The 24,926-nt window shown below is 43.1% G+C and overlaps 1 long non-coding RNA gene across 1 annotated transcript in view; it reads right to left on the minus strand.

The window, feature by feature from the left end:
• LOC103170380 overlaps positions 1-24,926 on the minus strand; it is an 89,363-nt gene that overhangs the window by 25,486 nt on the left and 38,951 nt on the right. The window contains exon 2 of the long non-coding RNA XR_003756939.1: positions 14,452-14,564. This is a non-coding gene — a long non-coding RNA (uncharacterized LOC103170380). The remainder of the gene's footprint in view (positions 1-14,451; positions 14,565-24,926) is intronic.

The following is a 24,926-nucleotide window of genomic DNA, read 5'->3' on the forward strand; positions in this document are numbered from 1 at the left end:
CTCCAATCTGGCTTCCGTCCCCTCCACTCTACCGAGACTGCTCTCTCTAAGGTCACCCATGACCTCCTTCTTGCCAAATCCAATGGCTCCTACTCCATTCTGATCCTCCTTGACCTCTCTGCTGCCTTTGACACTGTCGACCATCCCCTCCTCCTCCATACCTTATCTCACCTTGGCTTCACGGACTCTGTCCTCTCCTGGTTCTCCTCTTACCTCTCTGGCCAATCATTCTCGGTCTCCTACGCTGGAGCCTCCTCGCCCTCCCATCCTTTAACTGTTGGAGTTCCTCAAGGGTCAGTTCTTGGCCCTCTTCTGTTCTCCATTTACACTCACTCCCTCGGTGAACTCATCCGCTCTCACGGCTTTGACTACCATCTCTACACAGATGACACGCAGATCTACATCTCCGCCCCTGTCCTCTCCCCCTCCCTTCAGGCTCGCATCTCCTCCTGCCTCCGGGACGTCTCCACCTGGATGTCGGCCCGCCACCTAAAACTCAACATGAGCAAGACTGAGCTCCTCATCTTCCCTCCCAAGCCCGGTCCGCTCCCAGACTTCTCCATCACCGTGGATGGCACGACCATCCTTCCCGTCCCGCAGGCCCGCAATCTCGGTGTCATCCTTGACTCGTCCCTCTCATTCACCCCACACATCCTATCCGTTACCAAGACCTGCCGGTTTCACCTCTACAATATCGCCAAGATCCGCCCTTTCCTCTCCACCCAAACGGCTACCTTACTATTACGGGCTCTCGTTATATCCCGGCTAGACTACTGTGTCAGCCTTCTCTCTGACCTCCCTTCCTCCTCTCTCGCCCCGCTCCGGTCTATTCTTCACTCCGCTGCCCGGCTCATCTTCCTGCAGAAACGATCTGGGCATGTCACTCCCCTTCTTAAACAACTCCAGTGGTTGCCTATCGACCTCCGCTCCAAACAAAAACTCCTCACTCTAGGCTTCAAGGCTCTCCATCACCTTGCCCCTTCCTACCTCTCCTCCCTTCTCTCTTTCTACTGCCCACCCCGCACGCTCCGCTCCTCTGCCGCCCACCTCCTCACCGTCCCTCGGTCTCGCCTATCCTGCCGTCGACCCCTGGGTCACGTCCTCCCGCGGTCCTGGAACGCCCTCCCTCCTCACCTCCGCCAAACTGATTCTCTTTCCCTCTTCAAAACCTTACTTAAAAATCACCTCCTCCAAGAGGCGTTCACAGACTGAGCTCCTCTTCCCCCTCTACTCCCTCTGCCATCCCCCCTTTACCTCTCCGCAGCTAAAGCCTCATTTTCCCCTTTTCCCTCTGCTCCTCCACCTCTCCCTTCCCATCCCCACATCACTGTACCCGTCCGCTCAACTGTATATATTTTCGTTACCCTATTTATTTTGTTAATGAATTGTACATCGCCTTGATTCTATTTAGTTGCCATTGTTTTTACGAGATGTTCTTCCCCTTGACGCTGTTTAGTGCCATTGTTCTTGTCTGTCCGTCTCCCCCGATTAGACTGTAAGCCCGTCAAACGGCAGGGACTGTCTCTATCTGTTGCCGACTTGTTCATCCCAAGCGCTTAGTACAGTGCTCTGCACATAGTAAGCGCTCAATAAATACTATTGAATGAATGAATGGGTTGGTGGCAAGACAGGGGAGATCAAGACACAGTGAGAAGGTTAGCAACAGAGGAGTGAAGTGTGTGGGCTGGGTTATAGAAGGAGAGAAGTTAGATGACGAAGAAGGAGGCAAGGTGATGGAGTGTTTTAAACCTAGTAGTAAGGAATTTTTGTTTGATACCTGGATAAGCAGCCACTGGAGATTTTTGAGGATGGGGATGACATGTGCTGAATGTTTCTGTAGAAAGATGATCTGGACAGTAGAGTGAAGTATGGACTGGAGTAGTGAGAGGTAGGAGGTTGGGAGACAGGAAAGGAGGTTAATGCAGTATTTTAGGCAGGATAATGGCTTAGACTGGGAAGGCCTCTTGGAGGAGATGTGCCTAAAGTAAGGCTTTGAAGGCGGGGGAGAGTAATTGTCTGGAGGATTTGATGGAGGAGTTCCAGGCCAGAGGTAGGACATGGGCCGGGAGTTGGTGGCAAGATAGGGGAGATCGAGGCACAGTAAGAAGGTTCTAATCCTGGCTCTGCCACTTATCTGTTGCATGATCTTGGGCTAGTCACTACACTTCTCTGGGTCTCAGTTACCTTACCTGTAAATGGAGATTAAGACTGTGAGCCCAATGTGGGACAGGGACTGGGTACAACTCAATTTGCTTGTATCTCCCCAGTAGTTAGTACAGTGCCTGGAATATAGTAAGTGCTTAACAAATACCACAGTTATTATTATTATAATGGGACACAGAAACGGAGACACTGTGATAACATTTATGAAAAATCAAAAACAGTGTCTTCCCTCTACCATGCCCCACCACGCACATCGCCTCCTGGCAAGACTTGGGGAAGAGGCACAGTGGGTCTGTGGAAGTCATGCTGCCAATGGTGAGGAATTTTTGTTTTGAGATGGGGAGTTGACATGTCCAGAACGTTTTTGTAGAAAAATGATCCAGGTGGCAGAGTGTAGTAAGGATTGGAGTGGGGAGAGACAGGAGGCTGGGTGGTCAGCAAGGAGGCTGATGCAGTAATCCAGGCAGGATAGCGTGAGTGATTGTATTAACATGCTAACAGTTTGGATGGAGAGGATAGGGCAGATTTTAGTGATGTTATGAAGGTGGGGCTGACAAGATTTGGTAACAGATTTAATATATGGGTTGAATGATAGAGAGGAATCAAGGACAACCCCAAGGTTACGGGCTTGTGAGACAAAAAGATGGTGATGCCAGCTACAGTGATGATGGGAAAGTCAGGGGGAGGACAGAATAGAAGAGAGCTCACCTCCCTCTTCCCCAGCTCTGACCAGTTCTAACTAAATCAGAAAATGCACTTTAAACTGCACAGACAATGGATGAATTGGCTAGATACTGCAGTTTGTTTATTCGTCTTGGAGGAATTTACCAGATTAATAGGTCATAGTTCAAAATCAATCAATAGTAATAATTGAGCACTTATTGAGTACAGAGCACTGTGGAAGAGTATAACAAAATTGGCAGATATGTTCCCTAACCAACTCTGCATTAAGCAAAAAATATTCACCACTGGCTTTAAAACACTCAATCATCTTGTCCCCTACCTTACCTCTCTACTCTCCTAATACCACTCAACCCGCACACTTCAGTCTTCTAATGTCAACCTTCCCACTGTGACTATCTCAGCTATCTTGCCACTGATCTCTTGACCACATCCTGCCTCTGGCCTTGAACATCCTCCCCCATCAAATCCAAGAGAAATTACTACCCCCTGCCTTCAAAGCCTTATTGAAGGCACGTGTCATCCAAGAGGCCTTTCTTGACTATGTTCCCCTTTCTTCTTCTCCTACTCTCTTATGCATTGCCCTGACTTGCTTCCTCTGTTCATCCCCCCCAGCCAATCCTACAACTTATGTACATATCTGTAATTATTTATATTAATGTCTGTCTCCCCCCTTCTAGACTGGAAGCTCGTTATGGGCAGGGAATCTTTTTATTGTTGTATAGTATTCTCCGAAGTGCAGTGCTCTACACACAGTAAGCATGCAATAAATATGACAGACTGAATGAATGCCCACAAGGACCTCACAGTCTAAAAGGGGAGACAAACTTTAAAGGGGTTTGAAACAGCTGGTGTAGACAATTGGTTTGGCAGTCAAGAAGGGTGGAAGATTATTGTTGCCAGGCAGAGAAGAGAGCAGAATTAAAACAATTTCAAGAATTGGAGAAGGACAAAGTCATCTTGGTGTCTGGATTTCCACCTGGAATACTCCATATCTCAAACAGCAGAAGCATATTTATGGAGGTGATCCATGTTTTTCGGGGTTAGTGGTATGAGACTGACAAAAGGTTAGGGAGCGAGGAAGTTGAGTTCAATGGAGAAAATAATGTTGGGATGTCAAATCGTATGTTAAGAAAAGTAGTTTGGGAATGGAGAATAAAAGGAGCATTATGATTTTAGACAAATGGAGGTGCTAAAGATTGGAGGTCCTTGTGAGTAAAAGAAAATATGTGTGGGGAGTGGGTGTGTGGGAGAAAAGCCAGATGAGAAATGTATAGTCAAATAGGTGTAATTTAGAGTTGGTGAAGGTCGAGATTGTAGAGTGACTAGAGATGATGAGATCTAGCTTGTGTCCAGGTTAATGAGTGGGTAGAGGTGGGGTAGAGGAGAGCAGGAGGTCTGTTATGTTGTAAAGAGAGGAATTAGGAAGTGGTAGGGTCATTGTGAACATCCACGTGGATAGTGAGGCCCCCAAGTGATGGACAGAGAGAAGGAATGTAAAAAAGGGATTAAAATGGTTCAGAAAGTCGGAGAAGAGACCAGGTGGGCAGTGGATGACCATGAATAGTAATTGGAGTGGGGGATAGATGCGGGTAATGTGGGCTTCCAAGGAAGGGAAAGAAAATAATGGGAGAGGTGAGATGGTGCAAAAACAACATTGGGGAGAAAAAAGGAATTCTACTCCTCTACTTTTTCCAGTGAGTCTAAGGTTGTGGGAGAAGATAAGGCCCCCTCTAGAGAGAGTGGCAGAGGAGACAGAGTCATCTGCAGCAAACTAGATGATATTAATCCTCTTTCCTGGACCATTTGGGACCATCTACTTAGATGTCTTCAAATATTACCTCTAGGTGTATGACCTCCAAACTGCATTAGCAGTCACAAACTCTCACCTTTCCAACAACTCACGTTATTTCTTGCCTCCAGGCCCTGTCCACATGGATGTCCCATGGACATCCTTTGTTGGGTAGGGATTGTCTCTATCTGTTGCCGAATTGTACCTTCCAAGCGATAGGTACAGTGCTCTGCACACAGTAAGCGTTCAAAAAATACGCTTGAATAAATGGACAGACCCAAGTATAAATGAATTCTTCTTCTTCCCTCCTAAATCAGTCAATAAATGGCATTTACTAATGGCAAGTGCTTAGAGAAGCAGCGTGGCTTAGTGGAAAGAGCACGGGCTTGGGAGTCAGAGGTCATGGGTTCTAATCCTGCCTCTGCCATGTATCAACAGTGTGACCTTGGGCAAGTCACAACTTCTCTGTGCCTGTTACTTCATCTGTAAAATCAGGATTAAGATTGTGAGCCCCACGTGGGACAACCTGATTACCTTGTACCCCACCAGAGCTTAGAACAGTGCTTGTCACATAGTAAGTGCTTAACATATGCCATTATTATTAAGAATTATATCATTTTATATTCATTTTCATGTTCCATGTGCACATTCATTTTGTTTTCCCAAATATTTGCTAAAATCAATTCTATCTGTATTTTTCTTTTGACTCCTCTACCTCTCCAATTAAAGTGTAAACTGGAGGGCTGGAACCACATCTTTGTTTTGTTTTGTTTTTTATGGTTGTCTCTCAGGTTCACAGGGTAATGATCTGTAAGCAGTAGTTGAATGATTGAATAAATGAGTAGACAAGGATAGAGGGATATAGTTACTTTGTATAACCTAGTTTTGCTTTCAGTTTTTCTTCCTGCTACTTAATCCTATTTGTTCTTGTCTTATTCTCTGTGGAAAAATTAAAAAAAAACAAAACTCAAAAAGTAGTTTTTTCATAGCTTTTTATATCCTTACATATCTTTATTCCTTTACTTTTTCCTCTTCATTTTTCTGAATAAATAACGTAACTTCAACAGGGTCATTTTCATCATTAGAAATTATTTCATTTGCTCTACTCTGGACTCATTGAAGTTTTTCCACATCTTGTTTAAATGTGGTACCAAATCTGGCCATAGGGTTCTAACCTAAGGCTCTAATTAATGCATTAGCTTATGGGATTTTTCTTATCATTCCCCATTTATACATTCTGGTAGTTAATTAACTTTTCAAATGACAGTCTTTCTGGATTCATTGTCTTTGGTGACCCCAGGCCTAATTTGGACATACTCGTGCTTGCTGTTCTTTCCCCATCTGTGGAACTGTGTTTTGAGGTGAAGTAATAGTCGCTTGCCTCTATTAACTGCCATTCTTTTTATGATGAACATTTTCTCTAATGAGAACATTTGTCTACACCCATACTGACAAATTACTTTTTAAAAAAATAAAGCCTGGAATCCAGAACATTCTCTTAAAATAAATATTGTTACAATGCAGGAACATTTTCTTTCCATAGTTAAAGTCTTGAAGAAATGGGTTCTTTAATCACAGCATTAGCTTTCTCTTATAAGTCATGTAAAAGAAAGTCAGTCACTTTGGTAATTCTGAGTCTGTTAAAGATAACATTTGTACTTAATGAAGAAAAACACCTCCAGTGATTTTTCTGTTGTAACATTAATGAAAAAATTTTGATCACAATTTAAAAATTAAAATAAAGGAGGTATAGATTACTTTTGTCAAATCTATTTGAGACATGAGACATGCATCAAGATAAGGTAATAGAAACAAAATGAAAGCATTATTTTTTTCTACTTTATAAAACCAACCCTGCAATACTTCATGCATTTCAGCATAGCCTAGTGGAGTGAGCATGGGCCTAATAGAAGATAGGTTTTAATCCTGTCTCTGCCACTTTTCTGTTATTTGATCTTGAACAAATCACTTAGCTTTTCTGTTCCTCATTTTCCTCATCTGTAAAATCAGACTATAGTCAGGAATTATTGAGTGTTTGCTATGCTGCAGAGCTCAGTACTAAGCACTTAGGAGAGTACCATATAAAAGAGTTGGCAGGAGCATTCCCTGTCCACACAGAATTTACAGTCTAGAGAGGGAAACAAACAGTATTAGAAATGAATAAATTATGGATATTTACACGACTGAAGGTGGGGTATATAGCAAGTGATTAAGGGGTACGAATCCAAGTGTATAGGTGATGCAGAAGGGAGAGGGAGTAGGGGAAATGAGAGCATAATTGAGGAAGGCTTCTTGGAGGAGATGTGATTTTAATAGAGCTTTGAAGGTGTAGAGAGTGGTGGTGGAGGGAACTCCAGGCCAGAGGGAGGAGATGGGCAAGGGGTGGTCAAGCAAGGAGGCCAAACCAATAGTCAGGACATTATTTGATAAATGCTTAGATCAGCATAGTACTAGTTTGGAAGGAAAGGAAAGAGTGTATTTTAGCAATATGTGACAGTAGAATCAATAGGATTTGTGACATTAATATGTGGGTTGTATAAGATAGATGTGTTACCCTGCCCTCCTCAGGCTCAGGCTACAGGGCAGAGAGGTGAGCCCCAGCTACTTCTACCATGGAGCCCCATGCCTGGAACCTCTGCTGCCACAGGGCATCCCTGGGCTGCCATATCACTTTTTCCACCCTGCTCCTTCACCTCCCCAGCTCCAAACTGTGGTGTGGGAAGATAGATTCAAGCCACATTTTCATCCCCAAGGACTGAGATGAGTCCCTCTGAATAGAGAAGGGGCTCTGACCTGCTGATGCCTCCTTCTGCCCCACCCCCCCCTTGCCTGTGGGACAAACCGAAGGCCTGAACCTCTATGGAGCATCTCCATGGTGTTCAGCAGGTGTTTCCATCCCTATGTACATTTCCGCCCACTCCTTATCAGTCCAGCGGCCCGGCTCCACTATCTGACCAGGTCTAGAGGCTCAGAACTGGTACGCCTTCTCACATACTTAACCCAACACCAAGGCATTGCGGCACATTCCCTGAGCCCTATTTCTGGATTGCAGCCCACAGCAACACCCAAAGTTGCTGTTCCTGCAGAACACCTCCAACAGCCCCCCCATCAGACCTTGGGATTGACCCTAGTGGCCTGTGTTCCCCCAGTGACTTGGTTTTTGGAGGTGCTCCCTGACTCCCCTCTCACCCCTGCACAAGGCCACATGGCTCTAAGATGGCAGACGGGGGCATGGATGATCAACGATATTTTGGGCAAAGGACTAAAAGTGATGAATGGGGACCAATGTATACCAAGAGATGCCAACTTCCTGCTCAACTGCCAACAAGAAGCCAATAGACTAGTGAGGATTTGTTCCTATGAGAACATCTTCTGGAGGGCCAAGAGGAACTGAATGTATCAGTTTGGGATGGGTTTATGCAAATGAAAGGATATGTTAAAACCCCATCTATGTAAATGACCCATGCTTAATGACTTGACCAGCAACCATGTGCTGAGTCCTACCAAGAGGGAGTGGAATTTAGCTAATCTCTAGACTCTAAACTCACTGTGGGCAGGAAATGTGTCTCTTTATTGTTATATTGTACTCTTCCAGTACACTGCTCTGCACACAGTCAGCAGTGAATAAATACGGTTGAATGATTAAAAGTACCTCATTTGGAATGAACTATTCTCTCTGTGTTGTGTATGCTACTTCTCCCTGGAAATGGTAGCTGGATGAGTTGAGGATAATGCCAAGGAGACTGACTTGTGAGATAGGGAAAATAATGTCATTTTCTACAGCTTTGTGAAAGATAAAAGGAGGACAGGGTTTGGATAGGAAGATAATGAGTTTTGATTTGAACATTTTAATTTTGAGGTTTTGGGGGACACCAAGTTAGAGAAGTCCTGAAGGCAGGGGGAAATGAGAAACTGCAGAGAAGGAGAAAGTGTGGAACTGCAGAAGAAGATTCAGGAATCATCTCCATGGAGATGGCAGTTGAAACTGTGAGAGTGAATTAATTTCTCAAATGAGTCCTCTTTTCCCTGACTCCCTCTCCCTTCTGCATTATCTATGGACTTGTAACTGTACCCTTTAAGCACTTGATATTCACCTCATTCTCAGCCACCCAGCATTTACTTATATATCCCTAATTTATTTATTTATATTTCCAATGTCCATCTCCCACTGTAGACTTCTTGTGGGCAGGGAATGTGGTAAGATCCTATCCACCAATGCTATTGTGTGGCACTCTACCAAATATTTGGTATAATGCTCTGCAAACAGTAAGTGCTCAATAATACCATTATTTGATGGATTGACTGGCACTGAAAGAGAGACTGTGGCTGAATAATGGACTATTGATTCGACACTGGGATCATCTTTTGACTGGCAAGTCTATAAAAAAGTTACCAATCATCATTATCAGTATTGTTGGGGTATTTACTATGTGTGGAGTGCTGAACTATAATAATAATAATGTTGGTATTTGTTAAGCACTTACTATGTGCAGAGCACTGTTCTAAGCGCTGGGGGAGATACAGGGTAATTAGGTTGTCCCGCGTGAGGCTCACAGTTAATCCCCATTTTACATATGAGGTAACCGAGGCACAGAGAAGTTAAGTGATTTGCCCACAGTCACACAGCTGACAAGTGGCAGAGTCAGGAGTTGAACTCATGACCTCTGACTCCGAAGCCCAGGCTCTTTCCACTGAGCCATGCTGCTTACTAGGATACAGGAAAAATAGAAGATTTGGGCCTTCCAATAGGTCACAATTTAAAGACAGAGATGGGCATATACAGATAGTATGCCTTCAATGGGAATGAATGAAAGGAAATAGGAACCACTGGTGAAAACAAAGGCAAACCAAAAGAATGCCCAAATGACTACTTAAGTGGAATAAATGAACTAGTTTTGACATGAGTACTAAGGCTAACAAGATGAATAGTTCTCTTCAACAGTTTTGCTGGATCTGGCACATAAAGCAAATTTATGAAAGTAGGATACTCACATAGTAAGTGAAAGAGTTCATTCAAAAACAAGAGAAGCAGAGGAAATATTTTAAAAATCCAGAAAAATGAAAGTTCAGACAATAACGCATCGCAGTGGAAAACTGGGAGACAGCTATGGCAGATAGACCAGCATGCCTTGTGACAATCCAGAAAGGTGGATCTCTATGAAGAAGATTGAATACAAGGAGACATTGGGGTGCCTCAAACTATGAAAACAACAGCATGATACAACAGTCTTTGTATGTACACAAAAGCAGGGACTGTGGATGTGGTATTGTCCTTTCCATCTCACACGCATTCATAAATAAACTTCACAATCAGTAGTGTCTTAAAGAAGGAAAGACAACTACAAAATCAAAGATATATAATGTAGAGGAAATCATCATCAGTAGTATTTATTGAGTACTTACTATGTCCAGAATACTGTATTAAGTGCTTTGGCAAGTACAGCAGTTGGCAGATCCAACTGTAATAGTGTTGTAATTTCAATTATAAAACAAATGTTAAAATTAAAACTTTAATATAATGTATGACAATCAATTTTCTGGGGAGAGTGATATGTTTCTAGTATTCCCAGTTAGTGACAAAATTAGAGGACGAAAGGAAACAGTAGACATCAGTGGGTGGCAGGACTAGGAAGGGAAGAGAACAAAAACGTACTGCTTTCTAGTAAAGTAAAAATTAATTCTTGTTGAATTTTTCTTGGAACTACCCTCCCTGGGAAAACCTGTTGTAAATATTCTTTCGCTTTACCAAGAAAAAAAAAAAAGCAGAGCCATGTTTCCTACCACAGCTGATAATTAAAGAATGTCATTACTACTACAAGCAACAAACTGGTACTGCCCCACTTTCTTTATTTCCTATTCCTTCATAGGATTGTACCTGAATTTCATTTAAATTGAGGTTCCTTCCAAATCTCCTAAATGTATTTCCCCTAAGCCCTTCCATTTGATTTTGATTTGTTTTTAATTTTTCACCAGCCATATTTTGAGAGAAAAAAATTAGCAGCTAATAAAATTATTGATTTAGAAGTATCTCTTAGTAGAAAAACATCATTTTATCAGTATTTAGTTCAATTATCCATTGTTACTTTTAAAATGTCATTAGCAGTTTGCACAAACTTTGGGTCAATAGCGACTGTCTGGTTCTACCTCATCAGCTGCTTCTTAGAAAAATCTTCCTAATGATATGTTAAAAATATGATGTTTTAAACATTAGTATTAATGACAATAGCAACTTTAACAGTGACAATAATTTACATTGCATTCTAGGACCTCAAATTACTTTAAGCAAGTCTTTGGATTTATTTTCATGAAAGTGTGGCAACCTCACGGTACAAAAATACCAATATAGTTGGGGGATTTAGGACTGCCAGAAGATCCATAGAAGATATTAGCAATAAAACTAGGAGAGGAAAGAGCTTTTTTTTTTTTTTTTTACAAATACTTGAATCAGGACAATCTAAGAAGAGAGGTGTATAGTGATGAGACAGTAACAATGGGTCAAATCAGAAGCAGTGGGAACTTCTGTCAATGTGGCTGTAGAGACCATCAGAGAGTGAGTGGGTAGATATGATCCCTGCCCACTCAGAGTTTACTGTCTAGAGGGGGAGACAGATATCAAAATATATATTAGAAAAGGCTGCCTGACAAAGCCAGCCAATGACAGAGAAAAATATATATAATGCCTAGAGAGAGCTTTAACTGTAGACGCTAAGACTCCATCCTCTCCTGGTTCCCATCTTATCCTTCTAGCCATTCATTCTCGGTTTCCTTCGTGGGCTCCTTCTCCCCCTCTACTAACTGTAAGGGGTCCTCAAGGGTCAGTTATTGGCCCTCTTCTATTCTCCATCTGTACTCACTCCCTTGGTGAACTCAGTCGCTCCCAAGGCTTCAACTATCATCTCTATGCAGATGACACCCAAATCTACATCTCCTATCCTGTTCTCTCCTCCTCCCTCCAGGCTCATATCTCCTGCTGCCTCCAGGATGACTCCACCTAGATGTCTGCCCACCACCTAAAACTCAACATGTCTAAAACTGAGCTCCTGATCTTCCCTCCCAAACCCTGTCGTCTCCCTGACTTCCCTATCACTGTGGACAGCACTACCATCCTTCCCGTCTCACAGGCCCGCAATCTTGGTGTTGTCCTTGACTCAGCTCTCTCACTTACCCCACACATCCAATCAGTCACTAACACCTGCTGGTCTCACCTTTACAATATCGCCAAGATCCGTCCTTTCCTCTCCATCCAAACAACTATCCTGCTGGTTCAAGCTCTCATAATATCCCGACTGGATTATTGCTTCAGCCTCCTTTCAGATCTCCCTTCATCCTGTCTCTCCCCACTCCAGTCTATTCTTCATTCGGCTGCCCGGATCATCTTCCTACGGAAACGCTTTGGGTATGTCTCTCCCCTCCTCAAAACCTCCAGTGGTTGCCTATCAAACTTTGCACGAAACAAAAACTCCTCACTCTTGGCTTCAAAGCTCTCCATCACCTTGCCCCCTCCTACCTCACCTCCATTCTCTCTCTTTCTATGCCCAACCCTTACACTCCAATCCTCTGCCACTGTCCCGTTCATGCCTATCCCACCATCGATCCCTGGCCCACGTCCTAACGCTGTCTTGGGATGCCCTCAATCCTCACGTCTGCCAACTAACTCTCTTCCCCTCTTCAAAGCCCTACTGAGAGATCATCTCCTCCAAGACGACTTCCCAGACTGAACCCCCCCCCCTTTCCCTCTGCTCCTCCTCCCCTCCACCCGACCCTTTGCTCCTCCCCCTTGCCCTCCCCTCAGCACTGTGCTCATTTGTATATATTACCCTATTTGTTTTGTTAATGAGGTTTACATCCCCTTGATTCTATTTATCTTGATGATATTGTCCTGTTTTTGTTTTGTTCTGTTTGCTTTGCTATTTGTCTCCCCCGTTTAGACTGTGAGCCTGTCATTGGGCAGGGATTGTCTCTATCTGTTGTCGAATTGTACATTCCAAGTGCTTAGTACAGTGCTCTGCACATAGTAAACACTCAGTAAATACTATTGAATGAATGAGTGAATGAGTCCAAGAGGGACAGGGACTGTGTGCAACCTGATTGCCTTTTTTTCTACCCCAGTCAGTATTAGCACAGTCTAAATATCATAATTATTGTTTATTGCTGATGCACTGGTTTAAGGATACAAATAGGAAGAAACCAGAAAGTCCCTGGTAAACATGGTGTGCTAGAGGTCATTCTAAATCAAGACTTAGAGGAAAAAAAGGCAGGGCCAGACTTGTACAAAAACCAAAATTTCTTTTTGGATTAATTGCCCTCTACAGGACTATAAGGATATGGAGATTTACCTCAGATAAAAAACAATTGTATGAGCTCTTGGGAAGAAGGGGCTAGCTGGAAGAGTAAAAATAAATAAATAAATAAAAAGATGAAATCTTGGGGACTGCAGATAGATGGCTGAGTCCTCCTTGGTTTTTAGTCAAGGATTCAGAGTAATGGAGGTGGGTGCTGAAAGAGAGCTCCAAACGGAATGAACTAAAGTCCTCTCTAGGATGGTAGGTTGGTGCTTGAGTCCCTAACCTGTTCTAGTAGGTGACACTGAGCTGATTCAATTTTACTTGCTGTTTAAGTAGGGAGACTATTTCTTCAAGTTCTGATGCTAGATTAAAACCTCTTTACCTATTTATATTGTCATTTGTTTTATTACATAGGAAGGTGAATGGGACACAAACACCTGACTCACATTACTATAAAGGGAGAAAAAGTCTAATGGTCTTTCCTACTAAAATTCTCAGCTCTCAGAAGTTTCCTGTGAAGGTTTACCTCCCACTTTACCTGCTTGCAAGTCCAGTGATGGTGGGGCAATAAGAGGGTGAACTAAATTTGCAGGGCTTTTTCAGGAGTATCCCTACTAGAACTGCTAGAAAGGATAATCTCAGCAGGTTTGAAATTGAGTACTTGCAGAAACCTACTTCTTAGTGACCACAGTCACAGGTGGTTGTCTGTGGCTCACACCCTGTGGTGCAGAAACTGTTTTTGATAACTTCTCTCAGTTTCCCCTTCTGAGTTGAGACGTGACCTGAGCAGGGAAGTGTATTCAGAGCTCTGCTGATCCTCCTTTAAACTCCCCTACCTGATTTTCTACCCAGATCTTACTCTGTTCCTCAACGGGCATGCCCGACAAACAGATCTTGATGAGTCAATTTTTTTTTTTTTTTTTTTTTTGGTGACTAACCATCAGGGCTTAGTTTGGGGTCAAGCTTGCTGGAGAATTCAGCCTCAGCATCCCAAGGTCTACTATGACCTACGTATTCCTGGTGAGTCAGTCAATCATATTTATTGATCACTTACTGTGTGCAGAGCACTATACTAAGCACTTGGGAGAGTATAACAATATAACAGACACATTCCCTGCCCACAACAAGCTTACATTCTAGAGGAAGCAAAACCAAGCATTACAACACAGACTTAGGGGAAGAAAGGCTTCTGGTCTCCTACTGTCCCATCTTCCCCTTCCTTTAGCCTACTCCACACTAGAGGCTATTACAGCTAGGAGATAGTCATTGCAGCAGGCTTTGGGTAAAATGCAGATCTTCAGCAACTCAGTCCTATTGCCTTAGCAAATGAAATACCATAAACATACTTACTCCACTAACTTAGAACATGACATTGTCCTTAAGTATTAGTGAATGTTTTTTTTCCTGAAAAGGAGTATAAATCATTATATGATTAATAGTAAATGCCTGTCTTAATATCAAATCATTTTGCACTCTTCCTGTGTTTTACACTTATCCATAGTTTATTTTTCTTCCCAAACATTCACCTACCTTATGTTGTTCTATTTGGTTTTTTTTCTTGTGTGTGTTTTAATGCAGGACACTTTTGCAATTAGGACTATCTTGAGGTGTCAATTTACATTTCTTTGGGTAACGTATAATTCCTGAGAAAAAATGTGACCATGAATTACACTTCTGTATTAACTATGACTTCTTTTATGCAAAACAGACAAGTCAATAGGGTGGAAATGTTGTTAAAAGTTGAATATAACTGGATGCCCTCCCTAGCTAATTGGCACTTCTATTACACTTAAGTGAAATTGTAAGAATATCATATTTACCTGAACTTGAATTCTGGATCTCTAATTTTGGGGTGCTTTCTACCTCTCCTGTTCATTTCACTTTACTTTTTCCGGCTCTTACCTTCCATCTCCCTTACCAAGCTCCTGGCCTCTACTCTTAATTATTTTCACTCACTGTAATTCTCCAAAATCTTGTCATTTTTTTTTTCAGATACACAGCAGTAATAGAAGAGACCTTTGAAATGACAAATAACTTCATTCCTCTGGTGTTAACCTTCTCGCTGTGCCCCATCTCGCCTTTCTTGCCGCTGGCCCCTTGCCCATGGCTTGTCTCTGGCCTGGAACGCTCTTCCTCCTCAAATCCAACAATTACTCTCCCTTGCTTCAAAGCCTCATTGAAGGCACATCTCCTCCAAGAGGCCTTCCCAGACTAAGCCTCACTTTTCCTCATATCCCACTTCCTTTTGCATCATCCTAACTTGCTCCCTTTTTTCTCTACCCAACCCCAGCCCCACAGCACTAATGTATATATCTGTAATTTTATTTATTTGTTTTGATGTCTGTCTCCTCCTCTCTAGACTGTGAGCTTGTTGTGAACAGGGAATGTGACTGTTTAGTTTTGTATTGTACTTTCCCAAACACTTAGTACAGTGCTATACCCATAGTAAGTGCTTAATAAATACGATTGAATGATTGAATGAATGAATGACGAACACTATATGTAAAACTGAGGAACACTAAGTGATCAAAGGTGTGGTAGTAGGTGGTGTAGCATCACTTATCTATTTCTTCCCTTAAATTTCTTTGAATTTATAGGACAACTGCAACTAGTAAAATTACATTTTAAGGAAAACAGATTTTCAGTGAGCCTAAACTGAAAGTTAGAAGTTTATCACTAAGGCTGCTCTGTTGGAATGATTTAGCTGAGCCAAAGTAATTCAGATAATTCAGGTGTAGTGAAACACTTATAATTTTAAATTCAGAAGTGCTGAAGGGTGAGCTGGATTTTTGGCTCTAGGTTGATACTACCTCCTCTTGTCCTTGACTTGTACACACGATTCTTTGTAATACATGCTTCAAAAATCCATGTGCTTAGAGATGTATAGGCATTCCATTTATTAATTAAAATGTGTATCTTATAAAGTTCTTCCAGAAAGGATCATTTACACTCAAACTGTATCTACAAGTATAACTATCAAAACTATAAAAATGTTAGCCATGAAATGTTACCTAATATGTATATTTAATGCAGATGAAGCATAGGTATTTCACCCAACAGCAACTATAATTTAAAAATGAATTTTTGGCAAGGAAATCCATACAAAAACAAAATTGAAGTTTGAAACAACCTTACCTCACCCTGACGTCCTCTCTGACAGGGATGTTGTCAGCACACATGTGACATGCTTTGGAGAAAGCAAAGCACTCTGTGTATTGAAGGAAGTTATTTAAGACTAGTACATTGTTTTGTGAAAAAAGATCCAGTGGAAAGGAAAAACCCTTTGCTCTAAGCTGAATAATTTAGTTCTCTGTTATATTGGGTAATTTTCCTCTTTTCACTTGTGGGTATAACTTTTTTTGACTCCTTCCTCTATGTTTTCAAGTGTGATTAAATTTCAACTCTTCTAAAAAAAGTCTTCTGTGTTTCACAGATACTTCTAGTTTTGGACCCATCTCCCTCCTATCATTCCTATTTAAACTAAATTAATAATAATGATAATAATTACTAGCATTTATGTGCCCAGTGCAGAATTAGCCACTGGGGTAGTTACAGTATACATAATTTGGACATGGTCCCTGTTCTAAAGAAGGCCTACAGTCTAAAAAGGAGGGAGAACAGATATTTAAATGCCATTTTACAGATGGGGAAACAGACACAGAGAAGTTAAATAATTTGCCCAACGTCACACAGCAAAGTAATGGAGTCTTGATTAAACCCAGGTCATCTACCATCATTATTATATTATTTTCAGGCATGATCTTTCCACTAGGTTACACTGTACACACCACTGCTTTCACTTCCCTACGACCAACTCTCTTCTTCACCCACTACAATCTGGTATGTGGCTCTTTCACTAAGACCGTAAGAGCAGGAATGTCACAAGCCCCCGGTTCATACCGCCGATTGTTCCGGACCTTTAACTCTCTCCTTAGCCCCCCTGTTCCTCCCCCTCCCCCATCTCTCACCCCCAATGATCTGGCCACCTATTTCCTCACGAAAATCAACACGATCAGGTCTGAGCTCCCCAAAGTCACCCCTCCGCCTCTCCCCTCCCCCACACCAACCCCCTCCCCTACTTTCCCATCCTTCCCTGCAGTATCCTCAGAGGAGATCTCCTCCCTCCTCGCAAGTGCCACCCCCTCCACCTGCGCCTCGGACCCCATTCCCTCTCACCTTCTTAAAACCATCGCCCCTGCCCTCCTCCCTTCCTTAACTTCTATTTTTAACCACTCAATCTCCAAGGGCTCCTTCCCCTCTGCCTTCAAACATGCCCACGTCTCCCCCATCCTAAAAAAACCCGCTCTTGACCCCACTTCCCCCTCCAGTTATCGTCCTATCTCCCTACTACCCTTCCTTTCCAAAATCCTAGAACGAGTCATCTACAATCGATGCCTAGAATTCCTTAACTCCCATTCTCTCCTAGACCCCCTCCAATCTGGCTTCCGTCCCCTCCACTCTACCGAGACTGCTCTCTCTAAGGTCACCCATGACCTCCTTCTTGCCAAATCCAATGGCTCCTACTCCATTCTGATCCTCCTTGACCTCTCTGCTGCCTTTGACACTGTCGACCATCCCCTCCTCCTCCATACCTTATCTCACCTTGGCTTCACGGACTCTGTCCTCTCCTGGTTCTCCTCTTACCTCTCTGGCCGATCATTCTCGGTCTCCTTCGCTGGAGCCTCCTCCCCCTCCCATCCTTTAACTGTTGGAGTTCCTCAAGGGTCAGTTCTTGGCCCTCTTCTGTTCTCCATTTACACTCACTCCCTCGGTGAACTCATTCGCTCTCACGGCTTTGACTACCATCTCTACGCAGATGACACGCAGATCTACATCTCCGCCCCTGTCCTCTCCCCCTCCCTTCAGGCTCGCATCTCCTCCTGCCCCCGGCACGTCTCCACCTGGATGTCGGCCCGCCACCTAAAACTCAACATGAGCAAGACTGAGCTCCTCATCTTCCCTCCCAAACTGGGTCCTCTCCCAGACTTCTCCATCACCGTGGATGGCACGACCATCCTTCCCGTCTCTCAGGCCCACAATCTCGGTGTCATCCTTGACTCGTCCCTCTCGTTCACCCACACATCCTATCCGTTACCAAGACCTGCCGGTTTCACCTCTACAATATCACCAAGATCCGCCCTTTCCTCTCCACCCAAACGGCTACCTTACTGTTACGGGCTCTCGTTATATCCCGGCTAGACTACTGTGTCAGCCTTCTCTCTGACCTCCCTTCCTCCTCTCTCGCCCCGCTCCGGTCTATTCTTCACTCCGCTGCCCGGCTCATCTTCCTGCAGAAACGATCTGGGCATGTCACTCCCCTTCTTAAACAACTCCAGTGGTTGCCTATCGACCTCCGCTCCAAACAAAAACTCCTCACTCTAGGCTTCAAGGCTCTCCATCACCTTGCCCCTTCCTACCTCTCCTCCCTTCTCTCTTTCTACTGCCCACCCCGCACGCTCCGCTCCTCTGCCGCCCACCTCCTCACCGTCCCTCGGTCTCGCCTATCCTGCCGTCGACCCCTGGGTCACGTCCTCCCGCGGTCCTGGAACGCCCTCCCTCCTCACCTCCGCCAAACTGATTCTCTTTCCCTCTTCAAAACCCTACTTAAAAATCACCTCCTCCAAGAGGCGTTTACAGACTGAGCTCCTCTTCCCCCTCTACTCCCTCTGCCATCCCCCCTTTACTTCTCCGCAGCTAAAGCCTCATTTTCCCCTTTTCCCTCTGCTCCTCCACCTCTCCCTTCCCATCCCCACAGCACCGTACTCGTCCGCTCAACTGTATATATTTTCATTACCCTATTTATTTTGTTAATGAATTGTACATCGCCTTGATTCTATTTAGTCGCCATTGTTTTTATGAGATGTTCTTCCCCTTGACGCTGTTTATTGCCATTGTTCTTGTCTGTCCGTCTCCCCCGATTAGACTGTAAGCCCGTCAAACGGCAGGGACTGTCTCTATCTGTTGCCGACTTGTTCATCCCAAGTGCTTAGTACAGTGCTCTGCACATAGTAAGCGCTCAATAAATACTATTGAATTAATGAATGAATACCAACTAGGACTTTCATTCATTCATTCAGTAGTATTTATTGAGCGCTTACTATGTGCAGAGCACTGTACTAAGCACTTGGAATGTACAAATCGGCAACAGATAGAGACAGTCCCTGTGCTTTGATGGGTTTACAATCTAATCAGGGGAGACAGGCAGACAAGAACAATGGGAATAAACAGAGTTAAGGGGAAGAACATCTCATAAAAACAATGACAACTAAATAGAATCAGGGTGATATACATCTCATTAAACAAAATAAACAAAATAAATAGGGTGATGAAGATATATACAGTTGAGCAGACGAGTACAGTGCTGAGGGGGTGGGATGGGAGAGGGGGAGGAGGAGAGGGAAATGGGAGAGAAGAGGGTTTAGCTGCGGAGAGGTGAAGGAGAGGGTAGAGGGAGAAGAGGGAAAAAAGGGGGGAGCTCAGTCTGGAAAGGGCTCTTGGAGGAAGTGAGCTTTAAGTAGGGATTTGAAGAGGGGAAGAGAATTAGATTGAAGGAGGTGAGGAGGGAGGGCATTCCAGGACCGCGGGAGGACATGGCCCAGAGGTCGACGGCGGTATAGGCGAGACCAAGGAACGGTGAGGAGGTGAGCAGCAGAGGAGTGGAGCGTGCGGGGTGGGCAGTAGAAAGAGAGAAGGAAGGAGAGGTAGGAAGGGGCAAGGTGATGGAGAGCCTTGAAGCCTAGAGTGAGGAGTTTTTGTTTTGAGCAGAGGTTGATAGGCAACCACTGGAGGTGTTTAAGAAGGGGAGTGACATGCCCAGATCGTTTCTGCAGGAAGATGAGCCGGGCAGCGGAGTGAAGAATAGACTGGAGCGAGGCCAGAGAGGAGGAAGGGAGATCAGAGAGAAGGCTGACACAGTAGTCTAGCTGGGATATAACGAGAGCCTGTAGCAGTAAGGTAGCTGTTTGGGTGGAGAGGAAAGGGCAGATCTTGGCAATATTGTAAAGGTGAGACCGGCAGGTCTTGGTAACGGATCGGATGTGTGGGGTGACAGAGAGGGTTCGAATCCCGACTCTGCCCCTTGTCAGCTGTGTGACTGTGGGCAAGTCACTTCACTTCTCTGTGCCTCAGTTACCTCATCTGTAAAATGGGGATGAAGACTGTGATCCCCACGTGGGACAACCCGATTCCCGTGTCTACCCCAGCGCTTAGAACAGTGCTCTGCACATAGTAAGCGCTTAACAAATACCAACATTATTAAAGATGACACCGAGGTTGCGGGCCTGAGAGACGGGAAGGATGGTGGTACCATCCACAGTGATAGGGAAATCTGGGAGAGGACTGGGCTTGGGAGGCAAGATGAGGAGCTCAGTCTTGCTCATGTTGAGTTTTAGGTGGCGGGCAGACATCCAGGTGGAGACGTCCTGGAGGCAGGAGGAGATGCGAGCCTGAAGGGAGAGGGAGAGGACAGGGGCAGAGATGTAGATCTGCGTGTCATCTGTGTAGAGATGGTAGTCAAAGCCGTGAGAGCGAATGAGTTCACCAAGGGAGTGAGTGTAAATGGAGAACAGAAGAGGGCCAAGAACTGACCCCTGAGGAACTCCAACAGTTAAAGGATGGGAGGGGGAGGAGGCTCCTGCGAAGGAGACCGAGAATGACCAGCCAGAGAGATAGGAGAGAAGAGTGATAAGCCCCACGTGGGACAACCTGATTCCTCTGTGTTTACCCCAGCGCTTAGAACAGTGCTCTGCACATAGTAAGTGCTTAAGAAATACTAACATTATCATTATTATTATAAGAGGAGAACCAGGAGAGGACAGAGTCCGTGAAGCCAAGGTGAGATAAGGTGTGGAGGAGGAGGGGATGGTCAACAGTATCAAAGGCACTTTCCTGGACCAGGATAGCCTCAGTGATATACAGAAAGTCAAACACACCACTAAGGTCCCTTGGAAAGTTTTTTTACTTAGTTTTACCAACTTGCAAGAGAGTGACACATACACATTCTCACTGTCTCACTCCAATCCACCAAGGGTCCAATACCAGTCTGCTAATCAAGGGAGCCCATTCTGCTGATCCCACAGAAAAAAGTTTGAGAGAAGTTCCTGGCGACACAGACCTATGACACTGGAAGTCTCCTCCACATGCTGCTTCCCACAAAATGCTGTCTCATGCTGCTTCTCTCCACATGCTGCTTCTTCTCTGCTTCCCTTCTTTCAAGTGCTGCTGCTATCTCTGCTTCCTCGCCCATTCAAAGTGATTGCTTTTATCTGCCTTAGGGCTCAGAGCTGTGGCTCTACATGGCAGTCGTTGATCATTACTGGAAGGAGGAAAAAGAGAAGGCCACATCTTCCTCCGTGCTCTGCCCCAACGTGTCGGCAATGACCCACCCTGAAGTAGAGCACTCAAGTTCCTTTGCGAGTTTCTTCTTTGTTGTTCTCAGCGAGATCACAGACAATCACTAGTAAAGCAACTTATTCAGGCTCATTAGGCATTTTGTCTACCAATTGTATTTACTGAGCAGAGCACTGTGCTAAACACTTGGGAGAGTATAACAATATAATAGAGTTGGTAGACAGGATCCCTGCCTACACTGAGCTTACAGTCTAGAGGTAGAAACAGACATTAAAATAAATAATTTAGAGAAATGAAGTGCTGTGTGATTTAGGGGGGTGGTGAATAAAGAGAGCAAATCCAAGTGCAAGGGCAACAGAAGAAAGTTGGAGAAGAAATGAGTTGTAGAAGACCTCTTGGAGGAGATGTGCTTTCAATAAGGCTTTGAAGGTGAAGAGACTATTTTTCTGTCAGATATGGACTAGAGGCTGATGGCAAGGTAGACGAGATAAAGCTACAGTGAGTAGGTTGGCATTAGAGGAGCAAAATTTGCATGCTGCTAGGAGAGCAACAAGGTATTATACTCTCAAGAGCTTAATACACTGCTTTGCTTATAGTAAGCACTCAATAAATACCAGTAATTTATAGTTCACATTCTCTAAGGTCAATGACCTCGTCACAACCATGTTCAATCTTAATTCTCATTGTCCGAACTCCACTCCTGCTCTACATTTTAACATTTCATTTGGATCCCCAGATCTTTCCATGAAGATTCACCACCTCAAATTAAACATGTTCAAGACTGAATTCACCATTTTCCCTTCTAAAATCCTCTCTCTAACCTGTCTAATTATGATACTGTCTTCCAAGTTCCAGAGGGCCACATCCTTGGTATAAGCCTTGACTTCTCACTATATTTTCACACTTACATTCAGTCTGTTGTTATATCCTGCCTGTTATTCTAAAACATTTTCTTAATCTGCCTAATGTTCTCCAGTCCATATGGCCACAACTCTAGTTCATGTTAGAATTAAACTCCTGTATCAACCTCCTCATTCATGTACCTGCTTCGAGTTTCTCCCCAGTTCAGCTTATACTGATACATTGGGTAGCTAAATCATTTTTGGCACATGTTTCTCCACTCCTCAAAACCTTCTGATGTTGATCCATTGATTTTAGTATTAAACAGAAACTCCTCACTACTGTATTCCGGCGTCTCCAACTTTGTCCAACTTTCATACTGGTTCTCTTCATCTTGTTCAGGGAATGGAAACTGTCTTTTAGCCAGTCCCATCCTTACTCTAATACCCATTTTATGAAAGCAATCTCATATACAAAAATCAAGAAAGTATAGCCAAGGGTGAGATTAGGATGAACCCAGCTTCCAGAGACTCTCGGGAAAGGGCAAAGTCCACATATTTTGGGTGAGAAAAGGGGGTTCTTTTACCATTAGTTGCCTGAAGCCACTCATCAGTTGGTGGCCATATCCAGAACACCAAAGAAGGGCATTAATTGAAGCTTTTTCCTCTTTTATATACTCAAAATGCTGCTCTTTCATTATATGAGATAGAGAAAATCAAGCAGAACTATTGTAAGTTGCATCCATGATTAAGTTGGTTTAACCTCATCTGTCACCTAGAGACAAAGTCTACCTCTAAATCATGTTCTCTGAAATGATTTTACTAGGAGGTTGATAGAGAAGAGTAATTTTGCACTTTCCCACACTGGCAGAAAGTGTATTGGTTGACCAGTCATTTCACTGCAATATTTTCCTATAGGAATTGTGTAGTGACATCCTTACTTACAACATTTTCAACTTCCATACTGACAAATTGTCAAATGCCTCACATATGCAGAGCCCAAGAGGGCCAACTAAAGGTTTTCAATTGGAATGTTCATAATATACTTTCCTGTTCTAGACATCCCATTATATCAATGGGGATAGGATATTACCCAGTCATCACCATTCAGAACTGTATAATACACATTTTTAATATTAGTAGGAAGGGGTAGGTGGTAGGAGGCAGCAAGGTCTAAGGGAAAGAATATGTGTTTGGAAGCCAGAAGGCCTGGCTTCTAGTCTTGGAACTGCCAGTGGTCTGCTGTGTGATCTTGCCAAAGTCACTTAGCCTCTCTCCCTCTGTGTCTCAGTTTTCTCATCTTTAAAATGGAGTACAAAAGGACTGTGAGCTCTATGTGGGAAAAGGGCTGCATCCTTAAATCTTGCATCTACCCCAGGACTTAGTCCTTAAATAGTAGTAATGATAATAATAATGATGATTATAATGATTGTAATAATATTGATATAATGAAACTTACTGTGTAAACCTATGATAAGATATGAGAAACATCTAATGAATAGTCCTCTTGATTCAGATAAAATTCATTATCTTTATTAGTGTGAAATGGAATTCCTTACCCCAGTGATGACTTCAGGAATCTGAAAAGACCACATAAATGAAAGGTAGATTTCTTTAAAGCCAGACACAAAGAAGAGGAGATTGTTGCAGTAACCACATCAATGATCTGGAGAAAGGGAACGTGTGAGAAAACATGACTGGCTTGCAGGGAGTTGGTGATACAGTATTTCCATCAAGAGAATGCAAAGCTGAAAGAGATTAGTGTTTGCAATCCACTTGGTCAAAGTTGGATCTAAATTAGTAAAGCACTACTCTCAATCTGCCTCTTGGCACAGAAAAAGGAAAAACTAAATATGTAATCACAATGTTCATTTTCACATACCATACATTAGGTTTTTTTCTACTGGGTGCCAAGAGAACAAGATAGAAGAAATTCTTGGTGCATATAAATTGCAACACTCCATGACTGGCTTAACTGGAACCTCTTCACCTTGGCTTGTAAAATACTACTTTTCTTTATTTTTTAGCTTAGAAAAAACCTATTTTTCATTACTTTTCATTGCCTGAATTAGCTTCTGTTTTGCTTACTTCTGCAGTAATACTTGCAATTTGATGACATTTAGTTTTCCGTTTCAGCTTCTATTTCATCAATCCTAGATAATTAAATTTCATTATGTATCTGGGACAGGGCTAAAGTAGACACAAAGGTGAAATCATGTCAGTTGAAGTTCAATTATAAATAGAGAAGTGTGATGATAAAGGTGGATTCTCCTCTATAAAGAGTGGTTGTACATTTTGTGGTCAATTGCATTATCAGTGGCACTTTCATGAACTGCTATTAGTTTTTTTCGTTTTTATTTCTCATAAGGCAATAATTGATGTAATTTACCAATAAAATTAAAAATATCATACACAAGGCAACCCTGAAATCAATGAAAATAAACGTTGTTACTGGGAGAGGGTGTGTACAGAAAATAATCTCTAATTGCAAAGTCACTGGGTAGATAGTACTATGTAATACAATAATACAGCTCAGTGAGATTGCAAGGAATTTGATGGCAGATTTTTGATGAATTGACATTCACCGTAAGTATGTACTTATGCATCTGTTTTATCTTCAACTATTTTTACTAGGCAATTTAGAGATAGTTAAGACGATGAGTTACGATGCCTAAAAGACTACAGAAGTGAAAAACAACAACAATGTGCTATAAGATTTAATAGACAGAGTGGGATGTGTATTTTAATGTACTGGCATCCAAAGTCAGAATAACTCCATGGAGATGTGTTCATAGGCATAAAGATGAACAGGAGGAT

This window comes from Ornithorhynchus anatinus, chromosome 2 (assembly GCF_004115215.2).
Source record: "Ornithorhynchus anatinus isolate Pmale09 chromosome 2, mOrnAna1.pri.v4, whole genome shotgun sequence".
NCBI lineage: Eukaryota > Metazoa > Chordata > Mammalia > Monotremata > Ornithorhynchidae > Ornithorhynchus > Ornithorhynchus anatinus.